Source organism: Arvicanthis niloticus, chromosome 14 (assembly GCF_011762505.2).
Source record: "Arvicanthis niloticus isolate mArvNil1 chromosome 14, mArvNil1.pat.X, whole genome shotgun sequence".
NCBI lineage: Eukaryota > Metazoa > Chordata > Mammalia > Rodentia > Muridae > Arvicanthis > Arvicanthis niloticus.
Genome location: NC_047671.1, coordinates 19,076,592 through 19,097,884, shown reverse-complemented (window position 1 = coordinate 19,097,884; position 21,293 = coordinate 19,076,592). Strand labels below are relative to the sequence as shown.

The following is a 21,293-nucleotide window of genomic DNA, read 5'->3' as shown; positions in this document are numbered from 1 at the left end:
AGTACAAGTGACTGGGCTCAGGACATAGTGTAGCATTCCTGAATGAAAACTGTGTGGCTGATGACCCTAAAGCTTGACCCTCTGACTCTCAACTATCGTTTCTAAGCAGTAAATGCTGAACTCCTCTGTCCAATAAGGGCTTGGTTTATGGTAAACTTGGCATTTGACATCTGCTTTTACTTTTAAGTTTTCTCTTTTATGGGAGGCCATTCATTACAGAAAAACATTAATTTTTCTGTAATAGTAAAAGAGTATAAAAATTAAGCTGGATAATTACAATGAATAGCAGAGTGGGCTCTTTACAGAACAGAAAAAAAATTAAGACCCAGTCAGTAGGGAACAATGATCACTATTAGCAGTTATCAGAAAATGAAAAAGAAAACACCCGTGCACGTGTCCATATAGGTATAGCCAGAGATTGATAAGAATACAGAACAAGCAAAATATTCATTGCCGGCTGGTAGGGATATAAACAGGTTTGAATATTTCAGAAAACTGTATCCAACTAGATAGAGCCTGTTTTAAATAATACCTAGAACGCTGCAGTAAATTTCCCAGAAATCATTTATGACAATCTGCCTTTTAGCCACAAATTCAAAAGTTCTCCTCATTTCCATCAAAAATACAATTAAAAATAATGTATATTCACAAAACAGAATTTTACTCAGCAGCAAGGATGAACTCGGACTACAACGAGATTAGTGAATGGCACCGGCATAATTCTGAATAACTCAGTTCTAGCACAATAATATATTCTGTGGGGTTTCATACTTAAGAATGTTAGAGCCAGGCAGATCTAATCCATAACATTACAAATCAAGACAGTGGTCACCCTGCAGTTATTTAGACTGTGACTGAGAAGTGTCACAGGGGTTTCTAATAATGCTTCGTTTCCTCGTTCATATGTTATTTACATGTGTTTCTTGTTTGCTATTCATCCAGCTTTATGGTTTGTAGACACTTGTACATTTTTTTTTTTTTGGTCTTTCATCTCAAAATGCAAGATAACAAAAAAATAATATTCAAATGAGATGAGGAAGAAAAAGATTAAAGGAAAAGATGAAGTGGAGGCTGGGCTGGTATCGAGAATGCCTGCTTTAACAGCCACACTTAACACACGGAACATGATTCATTCACTGTGTCATGGTAAGACCAGCAAATGCATTGCTCAAGAGAAACCTTAATCCATTCGCAGGATTAGAACCGAAGGGAAATTTTTTTTTATGTTCAGAATGAGGCTTTGTGCTAGCCTTGAGTTATGACTAGAGGAATGTCCTTACAGTAAATACTTATGGGGAGTGCCTGGGGCTGTTTGGCAAATTGCCATCAGCTCTGAGAAATGATGTTAATAAATAATGGAAGAAAATCAAGCAAGGAGCTCAATAGAAAATAAGCTTTTGGCAAACTGGTGCTCATGAACTTTAACGTAATCAAGAAACTGATGTCAGCGTAAGGAACTTACGTGGTTATATTCTAAGGCAAGAAGACTTGAAAATAAGCCACCCCAAGGTTGCTCAGGGAGTGGCCAGAATGTGTTCTCTGTTAAAGGTACCCACATAGTACGTAAGAGCCCAGGTAGGTAAGCTGGTGCCTTACTGTGGAGTTGAGAAGTCTTATGCATATGAAGTCCGACTTTATAGAACACCCTATTTCTGATCATGTTTAAACCGCTGTATTATTCTCCATAGAGAGGTTTAAGTTGTTCCCTCAACAAAATGATGCTATTTCTAAATTTCTGTTTGCATTAGTGTAGTCCCCAGGGGGGAAAATCTGAAGTGGGTGTAATCCTCACATATTTAGCTGAGTAATATTACCCCTGGGGGCAAGATTTCTTTCTGAAAGTGAAATGTAAAAACTTAATGAACTTATCCAGCTTCCCTAGAAAACACAAGTAATAACATAGCACAGAAAGAACTAGACAGGAAAGCTGTACTATGAAAATGAAATTGGAGAAAAAAAATGTCCATAAAGACCTTATGTGGGAAGGAAGATGTGGGAAAGAGGTGATTACAGAAAACCGTGGGACTGGAGTTCAGTGTTAAGAGCATGTCCCACTTTTCCTGAGGACCCAAGCTTCGGTCTCACCTATGCTGGCTGGCTCACCATCAATGCACCTCCAACTCTATGGGGTCTTAGGCCTTCTTCTAAGGGCAACTGTACACACTTGGTGTAAGTTTACACACATACAAACACACACAGAGAAGAAGAATAAAATAAATCTTAACTCAGAAAAAAACCTCACACACATTTGAACATTCAAACTTTATCAGCTTCAGCATCTTCTAATATCTGAAGGCTGCAGTCACAGGTTTAAAAGTGGTTATTCAAGTTAAATACTACCATAAGTCTACTAAAAAGATAGGTTTGGTTTTAGACGCTAATATTGTCTTTTGATTATTGTTGTGTTAATAACATTCTTATGTTGGGAAGTTGTATTTCATTATATGCCTAGCAAGCATTGTCTTTTTCATAACTTTAGTGAGGGGATCTGTATAACTTCACCAAATAAATGTATTCAGTTAGTTCTTTAAGAATATATGTGTGTGTGTTATTTGTTTGTTTGTTTGTTTGCTTGCTTGCTTGCTTGTTTGAGACACAGTCTTTCTAAATAGGCTTGGCTGTCCTACAATTCACTATATAGACCAAGCTGGACTTGAACTCATAGAAATCCACCTGCCCCTGCCTCTGAGTGCTGGAACTAAAGGCATATGCCACCCTGCCCAATGTATATGCATTTTTATTTGCGTGCATGAGTAGGTTATGCATGTATGGGAGTTGGTGTGTGTGTGTGTGTGTGTGTGTGTGTGTGTGTGTGTGTGTGTATGTGTGTAGTGTGTTCATGTGTTTGTGAACCACCAGACCAAGCTCATTACTTGGGTGTTAGTTATCAAGCTTATGTGCTCATGGTTGCACAAGAAGCACTCTACCAACTGAGCCATCTCTCCAGTGCATAATTATTTTTTTAAGAAAAAAGAAAGAAGGAAAGGATGAGTAGGAGAATCTATATAAGGTACTGGGTAGTGAAATAAGATAAAATCACTGTTGGAGTTTAGTATGTTTAGAATAATGTTCTCATGTTTAAATAGTAAAACAGTGCTACACACACACACACACACACACACACACACATCCTCAGAAATCCCCTTATTGGTTTATCTTTTTTGTTCCCTGAGTTAAATTACAAAAAATTATAAACTTTTTAAAATTGTTTTTTATTTATTTAAACTTCAAATGTTGGCCCCTTCCATTCCCCTTTCCCTTTGCCTCTAAGAGTGTGCTTTCCCACCCAAGCACCCACTCCCACCTTAGTGATCTAGCATCTCCCTATACTGGGGCATCAAGCCTCCACATGACCAAGGTGCTCCCCTCCCATTGATGCCAGATAAGGCCATCCTCTGCTACATAAGCAGCTGGATGACATTATCTGAAATATTCAACAAAGGGGAAGATAGAACCTGTAGAGGCTACCTCTACATGAGGGATGGGGCCACCCACCCATCTCAAAAATTTTAACCCAGAATTGTTCCTGTGGAAAGGAAATGCAGCGACAAAAAAATGGAGCAGAGACTGAAGAAAAGGCCATCCAAACTCTGCCCCACCTTGGGACCCATCCCATCTGTAGACACCAAATCCAGACACCATTGCTGATGCCAAGAAGTGCTTGCTGACAGGAGTCTGGTATAGCTGTCCTCTGAGAGGCTCTACCAGCACCTGTTATTACAGATGTGGATACTCACAGCCAACCACCAGACTGAGCCAGAGAACCCCAATGGAAAAGTTAGGAGAAGGACTAAAGGAGCTGAAAAGAATGGCAACCTCATAGAAAGAACAATAATATCAACTAAATTGATCCCCCAGAGCTCCCAGGGACTAAATTTTATAATCTTAATATATACTATATGCTATGCATAAAGAAGTATTTTTAAAGATTAGTTTTATTAAATAAATACAGTTTATAAATCAGAAGCTTGATTCTTGCTCTTTCTTGCTATAGAGAAAAAGTTGACAGTAGTTCTAACAAAATAGTTGCCACATAATCCATTGGCTTAAAATATTTACCATCTGCTTGTTGAATGTTTATCATCCCAATAGTAGAAGATTTATTCTTTTTTTTAAAAAAGATTTATTTATTTATTTATTTATTTATTTATTTTGTGGTTTTTTTGAGACAGGGTTTCTCTGTGTAGCCCTGGCTGTCCTGGAACTCACTCTGTAGACCAGGCTGGCCTCGAACTCAGAAATCCACCTGCCTCTGCCTCCCAAGTGCTGGGATTAAAGGTGTGCGCCACCACCGCCCGGCTCTTATTTATTTATTTAATGTATATGAGTACACTGTCGCTCTCTTAGACACACCAGAAAAGGGCATTAGATCCCATTACAGATGGTTGTGAACCACCATGTGGTTGCTGGGAATTGAACTCAGGACCTCTAGAAAAGCAGTCAGTGCTCTTAACCACCGAGCCATCTCTCCAGCCCAAAGATTTATTCAATAAGTAATCTTTCACTCATTTGATTCAGACTGCATCCATTGACATATGGTTATAAAGTGGGTAGTTAAAGCAGCACACACACAGTAGGAGTCAATTTCTGCCAAATAACTCACCCCTTTCCACACAGCAATATGCTAGTTTTTTCAGCGTGGAAACATTTAGGTGTCAGGATGTGACAGCTCTAATTCCATGTCTGACCCCACCATGCTCTATGAGTCTGCCTCCCCTCCTTGCTCCATTTTCTTAACTTGTTCTTTTCTTTTTTTTTTTTTTTTCTTTTTTTTTCTTTTTTTTTTTTTTTTTTGACAGATCTCTTTTATCTTCTACCAAAACACTGACTCGTGGTGAATGGATGCAGCAATTCCTTTCCCTGGTGGATATTTCATTGTGAAATGAGGCACGTGAAGGTTTTACTGTGATGCTCAGTACTTAGCAAGGCATGGTACATCTCAATTTGTCTTTTAACTACCATCTCCGCTAGGTAACTGAAGGCAGTACAGTTCAATCTCATCCTTTATTTCTCAATAAACAGACAGATTACTGAGAGAAGTGAAGCAAACTTCTTTCATATTGGGTATTCGCTATGCTCACACAAGTGCTGTGGAGCCCCAAACGAGAATGGAGCCCCAAAACAACATGAGAACAAGTAGGAAGTGACTTCCGGGCTGCGACACCTTGCCTCCTCCCTGAATTCTGCCAATCAAGGAGAACAATGAACGGGACAGGACAGAATCTTCAGTATTCACTCCTGTCTGGAGGGCGCTGAATAAATAGCGCTTCAATAATAGTTTCAATCACCATTATGTAGCAGCTTGTGTTCTGTTTGCAGTGTCCTTCATGCAGGACTAAAGGGAGCCTGTCCCCAGTTGGTTTTTGATTAGTCAATAAAGTTACAGGCAACCAATGGCTGGGCAGGGGAACAGAGGCAGGACTTTTAGGATTCCCTGGAAGGAGGAAAAAAGGATTCTGTCATGATTGAGGGCATAGGAGACGAACGTGCAGGAGGGAGAGACAATCAACACGTAGGTACAGGAAGGAAAGCGGCCCCAGCTGGGTTCGGGACAGCAAAGATAAAATATAGATTTAGTAAGTTTTAACTCAGGAGTATTGGAGTATGGTGTGTGTGGCCATGTGGAGTTAGGGAGGGAGTGGCCCAGCCATTGAGCTGTTTAAGGTATTTAAAATATAAGGCTGTGTATGTGTGTCTTTCTTTCAGGAACCCAGAACTTGGGGAGACAGCAAGAAGCGCGTGCCCGCGCGCGCGCCCACACACACACACACACACACACACACACACACACACACCTGCTGGGAAGTATAGAACAGATTAACAACTCACCACATCAGCATTACTTTGTGGTGATTTCTGTGTGTGTGTGTGTTGTATGCATTAGTCCATGCATGTTCACTCCAGAAATAAGTTAGGGTAGAATATTTTTCACTGTTTCACCTTTTATGTTAAAGGTTTAATAATAACACATGTAAGATTACGTGCCTCACCGAGGGGGGGGGATTCAAGGGTGGGGAGATGGTAATGGGGGCGTGGGGGGGATATCCTCATAGAAGCATGAGGAGGAGGGATGGGATAGGAGGTTCCTGAGTGGTGGGGGGGAAGGGGAGTTAGGGAGTAAAAACTGGAATGTAAATATAATATTCAATAAAAATAAACAAAAAAGATTACATGCCTCAAACACACGTCAGTAGACAGTTTTGTTAAATGTCTAAGAAACACATATTCTTGGGGATTAAGTTTTGTCAAAATGCACTAGGAGCATAATAGATATCAAGCCCACAGTGGAGCCTTGAAATTAATTTTATCAACAATGAAGAGGAGATGCACACAGGATTGGAAACCATCAAAACGCCTTTAGGGATGACAGGCATTGTCACCCACCTGACTCTGAAGATGGCTTTGTGAATATATACCCTGCCAACATACCACGTTATACACTTTAATTATGTGTGGCTTACTACACACCAATCATACTTCAAAAGAACTGTCATCAGAGGAATACAGGCACATATCAGTTTCCTAAATACATCGTCATCTTTTAACTCAACTTGTCTCCTCCCTGCATTCTCTGTGGGAGATGCACGGTGGGCACTGGTTCTCCATGTAACTGATGTAAAAATTCCCTCCATCACGGTAAACTTTCAGTAAGGTATTAAAATCAATTGTTCTCAAGCCTTCACCTTATTTCAGTACTGAAGAGCTGGACAGTTAAAAGGTTAAAATTACAATGGCTTCATTTATTAATTAGCCAAGATAACTTCCTAAGCTTGAAGAAAATTAACACAACTGAAAACACTAGAATGCACACAAGAAAGGGTATGTTCCTCACTTGGCAATTAATTAAAGACAGCTCATTTTCCAAGAAATTAATCTTGACATGTTAGATAGTTAGTAAAACTTTGCTTGATTTTTAAATGATGAAGTGAATAATTAAGTTAATCACTTGCATGTACTTAACTGAAGACGTTCCAGCCAGGCCTGCTCCCAAATGCTTGTCTTTGACTAATGCATTAGCTAAAATTCCTGAAATATTGCTCTATAATATGTTACCCCCCAAACTCCAGGCTTAACCCCGGGTCTAACCTCTTGCTCAGCAGTCTGTGGTTGGCTGCTTCTTGGTGCTGGTGGCTGCGCTCTGGGATTCAGGTTCAAGTTGAGTTAAAGTCTGTCCCAAGCATCTTTTGTTTCCCTGGGTCCAGGTATTCTCTGAGGCACATGATCTGCTCCACAGCTCCTATTACTGGGGCCTAAGCTACCGGACCAGGAGCTTTTGTGTAGTTTCTAATGGTGGATTCCAGAGGCAACAGATAAACTGAGTAAACAGACAATAACTCTGGAGGTTAATGCTCAGGTGTGTGTGATTAGATGTTCATCTATAGCTTGGGTCAAAGCAGATTCTGTGACCCATCAACAACAGCAAAAGGATAGGAAGTGTGATAAGAAGGAGTGAAATCCTTCCTGAATAATTATATAAACCATCACCACATATTTTCTAGTAGCTGGAAAGCAAAATTCACACACACAAAAAATGAGTTAATGGTAATTCTATGATTCTGCTTGCTAGGTGGGATGTTTATCATGTGTTGTGGTTGTATGTTCAGTTTCCTTCTGTTAAATAACTATGCTTCCTTTGGAGCACAGGCAAATATTTATTGATTATGATTATGTTATCTGCTTTTATGTTGCTTCAATTGATTCATATCATTTTCACTACTTCAGTGAAGTGGGGGTATTGAAATGTGTGCACCATCTTAAACCAGAAGCTTTTTAAGGCTTATGTGCATTATAGAGACAACATTTACTTTACATTTTGAATGTTAAAATTTTAAATAGATTTTGTTTGGTCAATAAAAAAATGACATGACCAACCACCAGCTAATTTTAAACATATCCATTAGTATGTATGTTATTGATACATGGCATGATTTTATCCATGAGTGGCAGACATTTCTATGTTTTATCTTTACTCCTGTATAAATTAAAGTTGAAACCTTCTTGGCCTCTGAAGTATTGCTTGACAGAGGGATTAGTTTGGCTGATAATGTGTCAGACCCAATGTAAAACAGAAGAAGGGCAGTAACCTATCTTACCAACTTTATTGCTGGTGCAACAGAGGAGTGACCAGTTAAACTCCTGACTAGTGAGTATGGAGAATGGAACATTTATTTTCTGCAGATAGTTTGCTTAATTGGTATGGACTTAAAAGAATAGACAGATGGGGATTGTTTAGACAAATTCCCATTGATTCACTGATCATAAGCATAAAAGCCACTTCTGGAGACTTCTCTTTTGCCCTAGAGTTAGTAATACAGCCCATAAATTAGTAGGTGATACAGGGAGGGGGCTATTTAGTTAATACTGTTTCCTGCTGTAAAAATTTCAAAAAATTTCAAATGAGGAATTTTGGCACGTGTGTGTGTGTGTGTGTGTGTGTGTGTGTGTGTGTGTTCTTTTTGTACTAAGACTCATGTAACTGAGGCTGACCTTGAATTCCTTATTCTCCAGCCTCCATTTTCCAAGTCCTGGGATTTTAGTTATGTAGCACCACCACAAGAGCACATGAAGATGAAATGTCTTCTGATATCTAAGAGAGGCAGTAGAATTCTTAACTTAGGTAAATGTCATGATTTGATATCAGCTGTCTGTCAATCTCTCAGAATCCCAGGGTAATCATACTGTTTCCTAATGTTCTAGACCTAAAAGTGCCCAAACTGAAGCACATTTCTTTTATAGATTGTTATGATATTAGTAATCAAATTATTAATCATTAAATCCCCATGGATTCTTAAAACCTTATTTCTACTACTTTTGTTTTAGTAAAAAGTTTTTCCTAAAAACGAGAGCCACCTTAGTTGTATTTAGTAGACAAGTTTAGAAATAGTTGGAGCGGAAAGTTTTTATTTGCAGAAACAAATGGAATCAGGCCAGAAAAGATCTGGTTCGACTCCTAACACCATCATAGGTGTTTACAACTGTCTGCTGCTCCAGTATCAGGAAAACAACCATCGTTTTCTGGCCTCAGTAGACACCCAGAACATACTTGGTAGAGACAGATTTGCAGGCAGAAAACAAACAAACAAAGAAGCCAAATAGAATCAGTTCAAGGAGCATTGTTTTTATTTTTTAAAAATCAGCTTCAACAGCCACTGTTAACACTGTTAACACTGTTAACACTCTTGTAACTCTTTTTCCTTCCTTCCTTCCTTCCTCCCTCCCTCCCTCCCTCCCTCCCTCCCTCCTCCTCCTCCTCCTCCTCCTCCTCCTCCTCCTCCTCCTCCTCCTCCTCCTCCTCCTCCTCCTCCTCCTTTTTGACAAACATGGTACAAATGGATTCTTTACCTTCAGGGCCCAAATGCACGCAGCCTCACTCTTAGGAGATTCTGCATGCCCAAGTTACACTGGAAGCCACATTCAGCTCCACCTGTAGCGGGATATATTTGAAAAAAGGCTCACCTGGCTAGTTCCTGGCCTGGCTGCCATATCCCCACTCTAAGTCCATTTGTCTTAGCAACTTCTCCAGCATGGCCAGAGCTCCCAAGCTGGTTCCACTGGGCTGCACTCTCTAGTTTGCCCCCGGAAGAGACCAGACGCTGTGCTTCCAGCTCTGGTTCACTTGTCCCTGGAGCCGCTAGTTCCTTCACAGCCATAACCACTCAGTTGTCTGTCGACACACCTTCCAGTAATCCAGTAAATCAAAACTCCAAAGTTTAAGATTAACCAATAGATGTATATATTAGCAAATACTCAATACATAAGATGCCCACACAATTAGAATAGTTATCCCAATCATCAAACTTTGATATTAATAACTAACTTTGATTGCTAGAGGCACAAGAGTGTACATCTGCAGCCATCTCGCCTCTCTCCTCTCCTTCCTCCTCCTCTTCCTCCTCCTCTCCTTCCTCCTCTTCCTCCTTCCTCCTCCTCCTCCTTCTCTTCCTCCTCTTCCTCCTTCCTCCTCCTCCTCCTCCTCCTCTTCCTCTCTCCCTGTGTTTTTCTCTTCTCCTAACTCCTAGCTCTGCCTCCCTCTCCCCTATCCAATGACAGGGTTCTGCTACAAATACATTGGGCAGGAAATTTCTGCCACAAGAATCATTTTAGGTGACTATGAAGAAAAAAAAAAAAAAAGACGCAGGGGCCATAAGATGATTTGGATCATTTCCAGTCACATAATTCCTTTAATAACAACCTTTTAATCATAAACTTGAGCTTTTAAAATATAAATGAAAAGGAAATTATGTTGTATTTTTAAATTTTTTTTTTTGCTTGAGCATTTTATGTCTGTATGTATTTGAAATCAAAGTGAAGATCAGAATAAGGAGATAAGAGACTGGTCTTCTAATCATCATCCTGCTGTGCACACCACAAGCCACACACAATAGATTTCCATGCCTCTCCGGGTGTCCTCAAACTAGGAGCACAGAAGTGTTGAGCAGATGATACACCTAGCAGCTGGTTTACAGTCCTTGACCCAAGGCTGAGTACATTATCTGTGCTGGCTGTCAACATATTTCAAACACTGCCACTCTAAAGAACATAGAGTGTGGGCATCAGAACAAAAAACGAAACAGCAACAAAGTGCTTTCTTCTCGGTAGAAAAATCCCACAGCTCATAGACCAATCAAGTGGACTGAATACACTATTCACTTTCATCACAATGAGACGTGAGATGCTCATCCCTGGAGTGGTTTGGCAAAATGAACGCATGGACCACAATCCCCTGCATTTGTTGGAGATGAGTTCTATTCTGAGACCCCTGTGGATACTTCAAGATGCAAGCAACTCCTACATAGATTTTCCCCCAAACATATATACTTACCCAAAGTCTTTAAAATCAAAATAATTAAGCAAAGTATCCTTTAAAAAAATCTACACACACACACACACACACACACACACACACACACACACTTTCTCTCAAACCGAGCAAAATACAATTTCCTGTTTTATTTTTTCTAAAACCATTCTGAATTCAGTCAAAATCATTATTATTCAAACACTAAATTAACCTTTTATTTAAAGACATTTTGAAAATCTTAGGAGAGGGAAATAAAATTCAAGTAGTTTTAAAGTTTGATCTTAAACTTTACTTAAGTGGTGATGTCTAGTTCAAAACAGTATAACTGGTTGCTTTTTAAAAAGATGTGGTTTTTGGTACCAGTATCCATGTTGTTGCTCAAAACTTTCTGTAATTCCAGTCTTAGGAAATTCAACACCATATCCTGGATTATGAATCACCAGGTATACACATGTCACAGACAAACACCAATACACATAAAATAGCAAAAAGTATTCTCCCTGAAGATTTTATATTAAATACTAATTTCTCTTTGATCATTAAAGTTTTTTTTTCATGCATACCCAACTGTTGATAAGAAAAGTTTTCAAATTTCATGTTTGCCAGGGATTTTTCTCATATACCAGTTTGAGTTTATAAAGTTAAGCTAGAAGCTTTCATTTTTTACCATTTGAAATTAAAAGTATATTAGAAAGTTTTATTTTTTAAAAAAATTAGGCAAAATGCAAAATCAGAACAAATATAAAAATATGACATAGTAAAAGTTATTTGAAACAATGATTTTTCCCTAGACTTTTCAATTTAATATTTTCAGAATAGAAGTTATCTCTGGGTCAGCTTGAGAATGATAAGGACATCATTTTCACAAGGTAGGGTCTGCATATTTAATCCATGCATTCAGGGTTCTAAATTATAAAATTTCTAAAGAAGTAAAATTAAATATGTCTCTGAAGCAATGTTACTTCTCAACATGAGATCCAATTTCTCTAAACCCCACCTTTAGTTTAGGAACTTTTACTTCATATATCTAAAAATATTTGGTGAATGGGGACTTCGCCTTGAGATGTTACTCACCTCTATTAATATGTAATAACAATTATATACTCTCTCAATTGAAGAAAATACCTGGGGTAAATCCCTTGCTTCCACCATTAGATTCACATGCATATACACACATCTGCACACACACACACACACACACACACACACACACACACACACTCATACATAAGTTTGTATCATTTTCACTTTCAGCAGTGAGAAAAGTAACTAATTCACTACCTCTGAGTTATATGCAAGACTTTGTCAGGGTTTTTTTAAGTTGCCTCAGTTGGCATTAAAAGTACTCAATAGCCGAGGCTGTCTTTAACTTTCAATCTGCATGCTGTACTCTCCTGAGACTACAGGCATGGACTATAGAGTCTGTGAAGCAAATAGTTAAGGTCACTAGTTATGCCAACTTTAAATACAAAGGAATAAATTATTTAAGCACAGAAAAGGCAACTATAAAATCTCTAATATTAAACAATCATTAATACAGATCAAATAAATTGTAAAATTTATGGCTGGGATTTATAAATATTTTGACAGTGTTTCTGGCTTTCCTGGAACTAAATATTGCTGTGAACCCTACCCATGAGGTTTCTCTGGTTATTTCTCTGACATGTGATGCTCTCCTTCCTTACCTGGCATGCCATCTACAGCAGCATACGAAGGGGGCTTCTGGAGAGTGCCTACAGATCCTATATGGGCAATTAGATGCTAGCTGAAGCTGCAAGGAGGCTCAACATGTGCTTGGATGGAAGACTCTTGGCATCTTCTCCTTTCAGTTTGTTCAGCAAGTAACAGTATAAACTAAACAAAGAACAAAACTATTTGCCTATGACCCTTCAAACATGCAGTTTTAAAAAAGTCTCCCGTATATCCTTCATCCAGGGATCCATTCATGTTTGACCAGATATTCCAATACTATCTTTTAGGATGGTAAGATGCACTTCCCACATAGGATAAAGAGTTGCATTTAGTTAATATGCCTCTTATTTTACTTTAATGAACCAATCTCCATTCCTCCCTTGACTCTTGCAATCTTGACAGTTCCAGAGACTTTCCCTTCTTACCCTGTCATTTGTCTCCCAGTTTATCTGATGTTTCTTCATGATTAAGTGACTCCCTCCTCACCATCTACTTTAACTGACATAGAAATCTCCTGGGGAATTTTGTTAAAGCACAGATTCCGATTCAATTAGACAGTGGTGAGATCCATGTTTCTCCATTTTTAACAGGCCCCCAGGCCATAGCGTCGCTGAGCTCATTTTAAATAGGAACAGCCCATGGGATAGTGAATAAGAAGAGGGGGATTATAATTAGGACTGATTGCTTGCTGTGACAGTTAGTGTGAATTGTCAACTTGACAAGACCTAAAATCACATGGGACATAAGCCTATTAGCATGTCTATAGGGGGTTATCTTGCTTATATTCATGGAGATGGGACTACCCACCCTATCTCTCCCTTGGTATGGCATCCTGGACTGTATAGGAGTACAAAAGCCAACTGAGCAATAGTACACACACACACACACACACACACACACACACACACACACACACACACTCATTGCTCACTTCAGATATAATTTAGTGTGACCAGCTCCCATTGGTGTGATAATTGCATTGCCCTGATAAACCTGTACCTGTCATGATTGGACTATAACCTGCACCTGTGAGATAAATACAGCCCTTTCTCCCTTTAATTTCGTTTCAGAGCATTTTGTCACAGCAACCAGCAACCAGAAAGGAATCCAAGACATTCATCTTCCCCTTTATCATGATTAGTACATCAATCCTTCATGACTGTTTAATACAATCAGTTCCAAAGATGCAAACCTCTTTCAAATTGTGGATTTTAGTATCAGAAACTGATTTCCTGACTACTGCTGGAAAATGTCCCTAAAATATGAGAAGACAACATGTATGACTTCACCAAGGAACCATCTTCAGAATGAAAGACTTTTTCAGGCTTCTTGACTAAACAGGTGATGACAAAATCCTATCGAGTGAAGGTGGAGATGTGATGAAGGCCTTGGGCCAGAACCCTACCAATGACCAGGTACTTGGGGTCCTTGGGAACTGAACTGGATATGTCGTGTGATACAGACTCACATGACATTTTGCTGAGGCAAGACCGATGGGAGGACAAGTGACATTTGGAAAGAGTATAAATAGGACTCAATGGACAGTGACATCACACTTGCATAGCTAGCCTTGCACTGCTTCCTCAGTCTTACATCTTCATTGATCTTCACTTTGTTGACAGAGGCATAGCAGACAACTTCTGCTCCCTTCCAAGCTGGTTCTGCTTGGCCCTGCTGACTTATGCTGATTCATCGGGGGGCCTGGCTGTTTCATGCTACTGGATCATGCTACCACTACTAATTCATGTTTGGCATCCTGACATTACTGAACTGGATTACTGGTATCTTGAAAGAGATTGAAATAGCCCCCAAAGACCTACTTCTAAATAGGTCAACATTCCCTTGTTCTATCTACCATCTTTTCTCCCCTCCCTTTGAACAGTGGGGCTAGAAGGGGTGAGGGTTGAGGGGTTTGGGAACCCTTATTAAAAGTAGGTTTTAAAAAACAGCCTACAGGGAACCCCAAAAGTGATGAGTTGAATGCAGAAGTACTGGACTTTGAGCACTTCTTACCCATGTTTCAGACTGTGGACAAGGACAAGGACCAGGAAATTTACTGAAGAATGTGTTAAAGGTCTTTGGATGGTTGGCAAGGAAGGGGCTGTTAACATCATGGGGATTGAAACTCATGTTGTCACTGTCATGTTAGCTGGGAAGATAACAGAGAAAGAAGTTAGATGCTTCTAGCAGGACATGAGGACAATGATGGTTGTATCAACTATGAAGAGTTTATCTGGGAAACACTGGATGACTGTGTATATTCACCTATTCCAAGCCTGTGTGTTGTCCTCTGTGAGATCTCTCTGTGGTCCAAGAGGACTCTAGTCCTCTGATCACAGCCTCTTGCCTCTACTCTTTTTTGGATAATGTTTGTCATTAGCCTTGACCAAATCAATTTTTCTTTTTGTTCTTCCCCCAATTAACTGACTGATTCCCAATAGCTCAATGAATCCTCAATACTGTCATAATTAAATACACAATCATGTCTCTGAGTGGTTTCATTCACCCAGTGACTTAATACCAAAGCTAAGAAATCAACCCCGATTTCTCTTGTTTAGCTCTCCAGCTATTTCAGTAGCATGCTTAGCTTGAGGTACAACCTAGATCTGCTCTGTGCTTCTTGAATCTGCTGCTCATGATGAACACCATATCTCCTTCATTTCCTTCCACACTATGATAGTCATTTACTTGCTAGTCTAACTTTTTTTCATTTTTCTCTTAACAAGAGCTGGAAAAAAAAAAACCCTAAAGGCCTCTTATTACATGTAGCTGGAAACAAACAAACAAACAAACAAACAAAATCCAAGGAACTCATGTTGTTCACATAGTATTTCAGATTTTCCTTCCTCTTACATTCTCCTCTGATCACAATGTTCTGTTTGATTTTCTTTCTCTGATCAAGATTTACACCCCTTCTTTCTTTGATAGATTTTCTCCTGAACTTCATAGCTCACTCCTTCCTTCTTATTCAGAACTCATCTCCAAATCTCTGTCATTGGAGCACACCCTGATTGCCTATCTAAAATAACACCTTCTAGCTGACCTTAAAGCCTCCTGCCTGCTATCTGGTTTCCATGGTAACTGAAAATACTATGCAAGCTGCCTAGGGAGGGAAGCAACTGTTCTACCTAGCTGTAACACTTATGAACCACAACAATGACCAACATGATAAGATATATCTAAGGGTGTAGTAAATGGTACTCACAAGATGATAGCCAACATCTGTCTAATAAAAAATTTAAGGACCACTCAATAGGAAGGAAACCCTTCCTGGTACTAGAAACTTAGCCAACTTCCTGGAGCCTGTGGGGTTATGGATCTTAGAAAAGAATCTACTACCACCACTTTGCTAGACAATCATAATTCCCAACTATACCCTAAATCTTATCCTTTTTTTCTACAATAAGTAGCTTTTACCCTTCATCAAAGAAGCTTTTCTACAGCAAATGAGCCCCACAATTGCATAATACAAATTTGTCAGCCATAAGACCACATGCACACAAATAAACACTGATTCAGAAGGTTGTATTTATATACTTATATGTATATACACAGACAGATGTGTAACAATAAGAATCAGAGTAGAATAGGCTATTCATTTGAGAGTTGGAAGACATGAAAGTTATTGGAAGGAGGGGACTTGGGAGGAACTAGAGAAAGGAAATGGAAGGGAAAATAATGTAATTACATTTTAATTACAAATGAACAAAATAGCACCAGCTCCAGCTCCTATATGCCTCTCTCACAGCACTTGTGTTTGTCATAAACAGTTGCTTTGTGAAGCTCTGTTGCCTATTTGCTTATTGTATTATCTCTTCCCCTCTGGAGATGTATGCTCATGAAGGAAGAAATTCTATTTCAGGTTGACTTAGCTTAATTAGCTCCAGTGCTAGAAATAACATGAATATTCAATAAATATTAACTGCATAAATGAATGAATGAATGAATGAGTGACATGCTAAGCAAAAGACCAAGAATAAGAAATTAATACAGCTATTTTTCTTCACTACCACCAACATTCTTTGACTATTAGTACCAAGGTTTCAAGTCGTCATGTGTCCTATCAACAAAGATGGAGTGATGTTGGACAATGCATAGTTCTTGACCCATCCTCTTTTTATGTTAAGGAATCTAATGAAAAATCTCAGAAAGTGATCATAGCCCAGCAAGATGTCACCTCTCATTCTGTCCTAGGAATGTCTGCTGCTTGCCTTGGGTTCCAGATGAGTCCATATAGTTAAACTCTCTTTTGTCTTAAATTCCATAGATATAGCAATAAAAGTATAAACATGCAAATAAAAAAGCTACCACAGAAGTTAAATAAAGTAGAGAAGAATGAACATTAAACAACTAGAAATTTAAATTCTTTCATAAGAATACAGAAGTGATGCGTTTGGTCAGAAGGGAAAAATATTATAAGGGCACTAATTCAGTCAAAACAAAAAAAAAGCCAATTTGGGTATAACAATATTCTTCAGCTGGTCCCAGAGAAAAATATTGAATAAAGAATCATCATATAAGTGATATGAGAGCAAGGTCTGAGTTAGAAAGCAAAGACCAACAGTAAGGAGGGGAGAGTGACAACATCTAAATGTCAACAAACCTCAGTCTTCCAAAGCAAAGAAACAAAAGACAAAAAATAACGCCTTGTTCAGGTTGGTAATGTGTTGTGCACCTTCACTGTTGCTGGAAAGGAAAACAATTTCTGGACAATAGAAATAATAGAAAAGGAACAATAGAGTGGATTCTGAGAACTTATATGGCTCCTGACTTCTTTGAGCCTTGAGTAACGTTGACCTTTGGCTTTACATTTGTGGTCAGGTGTTGCAGCGTAAACAAAATCTCACAATGACGTATCTTCTTCAATAGGACCCTCAGAATGTCTCATCTTAATTTACCCAACCCTTATTGTTCAAGAAGAGGCCATAAGCTGTTTCCTCTACTTCACTTTCCAAGGCCTAAATCATCTATCATCCCCACTTGTCTACAGGCACTCATAAGACATCCGAGAGGATGATTGAAACAGAAAGAGCAAAATGTAGCTTCTGTTACTGTAGACCGAGCATCTTCTATAGGTTTGGACCAGTTCTGAGAAGGTAATCTACAAAGAAACAAGCACAAGTTATTTTCCAGAAGACTTAGTGACAATTTGAGCATAAGTTGGTTGTCACAAGTGGGTGGTAGAGCATGTGCTAGTGAGATCTAGTGAATAAAATCGCAGAGCTACAGCTAGGAATTAAAAAATTTACTTGACAGATTTCCAACCACCCAACAATTTGTCAATACTTGGGGCTGGGAAGTCTTGCTTTGGGGTCAACAGGCTCAGATGTGCAACAGTGAGGCTGGCTATAATTCGTGTAGATATCATGGGTAAGGTGGTGACCAAGCATACATTGATGAAAGGCTTCTCAAGTTTAGAAGAGAGGGGCAGACCATTTTGGTTTGGTTTGTTTGTTTGTTTTGGTGGTAATTATCGCTGTAAACCAGTTTTATAATTGATCTGGTCAGTACTGAAAATCAATTTTATGATTTTGAAAACCAAGCAAAAGAAAGTATAAAGCAAATTTAAAAAATAAAGTTAGTCTAGGATGCAAACATCTTTTTAAAATGTTAATGGTCTGGATGTGGCCCAAGAATCATTATATAAAGCTTGTTGCTGCATTCAGTACTTTATTTATTATATATAGAGTGAAAATATCAACATCATAAACTCTGAGCAGCTATGAGGATGGACATCAGTTAACAGTGAACAGTATGATAACCCGAGAAAGCGACCACAACCAGAGATGTTCGTATAAGTAAGAGTGGGATTTAAAAGCATCACATAATCTGTGGCATCATTTCAATTGCCTAATGCATAGAAGGTTGCCACAGAAAAGTGCAAGAAATAAAAACAAACAAATCTCAAAAGAAGGATTTTAAACAGAAAAAAATGAATAATTGCAATGAGAAATCATTGTGACAAATTGACTTGATAGCAATTTAAAAACGAGACAATCTTTATCAAGGAGATGAGTATGCAGTGGTGAGGGTGAGCAAAGACACAGGAATACACTCTTAGAAAACAAACTTTCTCTGTCTTCTCAAAATTTATCAAGTTTCAAGTGTATACTATCACGGATGATGTACAACTACTATTTGTAATAGAAGTATATTGCGAAAGAATTTAATAGATGGAATACATATGATTTTGTTCAATATAATATGACTTCAAATGGCAATACATTGGGGGAAAGAAACCCCAAAGTTCATTCACAAAAGTTTCAGCACATTGTACTATGAGCAGCGACACAAGTTGTATGGCTGTCAAAGACAGTGGGGGAGTATATTATTGAAGGAAAATTAGGTTATGACATTTTCTTGCAAACAATAAAAGTACACAAACCAGGGATATAATTCAGTGGCAGAGAGTCGGGCTAACATGCACAAGAGCCTGGGTTTCATTCCAAACACCTCAAAAACAAAACAAGAAGAATAAACCCTCATGAGCTTATGCTTCAATTATTTGTCCAAGTTGTATTTCACTAGAGAGTTAGTAGTCATTATACTGAAAAACAATACTCTATAATTTATCCTATTTATATTTCAAGTACGTATTTTTCTTAGAAGAAAACAAGTAATAATAGCTCTGCATAGCCATAAAATATTGCTTCCATGCATAAATCCAATATAATACAATATATATTTAATGATAGGATATCCACATATCATACCCTAGGGAAACTGTATGCAGTACTTTATACAGAGTTGCATTTTATGATCTGTAAAGTCAATGTACTATATTTCGATGGATCTCTTACAATTAAAGAAAATCCTAGTTGATTTATTTATGTCTCTATTCATCAGAGGGAGAAAAATGTCCCGTTATGTTAGAAAAGGAGACATTTTCTGTCTTGAGGATAAATTAAATTATCCAAAACTATATACTTGAATAAAAATTTTCCCAAAGGTCTTACCACCATCAACTGATACCCATCCAGAAGCAAATAAATCATAATTTTATTTTTAAATAGTCCTTAGTCTGGTGCTGGCAAGATGGCGCAGCTCGGCAAAAATTGTTTCGTTAGACAACCTTAGTACAATCTCTGATGGAAGGATGTAACTAACCCCTATGTATTTTCCTCTGAGCTGTTCTCCTGCCTACACACACACACACATCACACCACACCACACATACCACACACACACAAACATACAGATGTACACCACACACACACACACACACTTGCATACACAGACACAGAAACACAGATAAATTGTAAGTTAAAAAAGTTGAATAAGATGAAATGTAAGAGTATTGTGTACAGCTTGTTACCCAGATGCTGGGCTCATGAAGGCTGAGCAAGCACTCTGAACCACTGAGTCATAGTTCCAACCTCTGGAAAGTTTCCTTTTTATTATTAGATCTGTTCACAGTCTAAAATAAGAAATTGCATCAGGTAAAAGCTACCCACTAATGGCAACTTTCTTTTACTTCCATGTTAAAATTTCTGAAAAATTCAGTAACAAATATTCTTCTCAAAAATGGCCCAAGCATGATTAAAATGAAACTTTGAAAAATGAACAAGAGGATCTTTGCCTTCATCTCTATCCCACCAATGTTTTCAATATTTTTAATAATCTCTTAAATTTAAATAATAAACTCGATAAATTCATATTTTTGGAATTGGCAAAGCTTGGGATAAACTACATGAATACCCAATGGCATAATTTTTAAATGATAAAGTTATAAATAAATAATAGCATTTAGCTTGAGAGCTAGCAGCCTGGAAGTCTTGAGCCTAGTAGGGTCCATCCTATTTCTAAATTTTTCTCTGGAAAGTTACTACTGCTGGTGTTCATGTCCTATTTTATTTGAACAGCACACATGAAGTTGAGCCACTTACACTGAATTGAATGGCTTTTCTCTACTTGACCTTATCAAGGCTGTTAGGCTGAACATAAGCTCTGTGATTTTGAGAGCTGGAATGTTGTATGTCCAAAGCCAATTATCTTGGGCTACCTATAACCTCTTAAATACACAGGTACTGCCCCTGTCTTGTCTGTGTTTAACCCAACATTCTTATTGATTATCGGGCAAAATCTATTTTAGAATGTACAAACAGACCCCTCAACTTCTACTAACCCAGAGTCTAAGAATGTCATCAGACCGGATGAACTCGAAAGCAAAGACTTCCCCTGAAGGCTGTGACCTGCCTGAGAGTTCAGTGGTTTTGAAAAGGGTCTTGATTTACAGCTTTCTTCTCTGTTTCTATAAAAACCAATAGAATTGTTACCACATTGGAGCATGGCATTTGGGGTAGCAAGAATCTATATTCTTAGGACAAAGTAACTATCATTTATTAGAATATTTCTTATTTTCTTTGGGGTGAAAGCTGTGTTCTCAAAACGACAAAAAGCCAATAATCTGAAATTTTGTTGCCAATAAAGATGTTTGGTTTTGATCTAGTTCACTTTCCATTGCTGTGGTAAAAGCAACAGTGACTAAAAGCATCTTAGAAAAAAAGGGTTTATTTTGCTTATACTTGTGAGGCATGGTTGTATTGTGTTTGAAGGCCACACATAGAGGCTGAGTCACCTATTCTGAATAGAAGAGACTCATGCGTTCTCTGATGGTAACAGTCCACCATTGATGAAAGTCTAGGTAGGAATTCAAGCAGGGTAGAAACTTGAAGAAGAAAGCCTGAAGAAATGCTGTTCATTGGCTTTCTCTCTTGCAGCTTTCGTATACAGCCCCAAACCACCTACCTAGGAACAGTATCAAACACAGTCAGCTGCATTTGCCCACATCAAACACCAA

General features: G+C 38.4%; 1 protein-coding gene and 1 pseudogene across 4 annotated transcripts in view; one reads left to right on the top strand and one right to left on the bottom strand.

The window, feature by feature from the left end:
* Rab27b (RAB27B, member RAS oncogene family) overlaps positions 1 to 21,293 on the bottom strand; it is a 162,272-nt gene that overhangs the window by 73,220 nt on the left and 67,759 nt on the right. The window lies entirely within an intron of this gene.
* LOC117720093 (myosin light polypeptide 6 pseudogene) lies at positions 13,769 to 14,826 on the top strand (annotated as a pseudogene).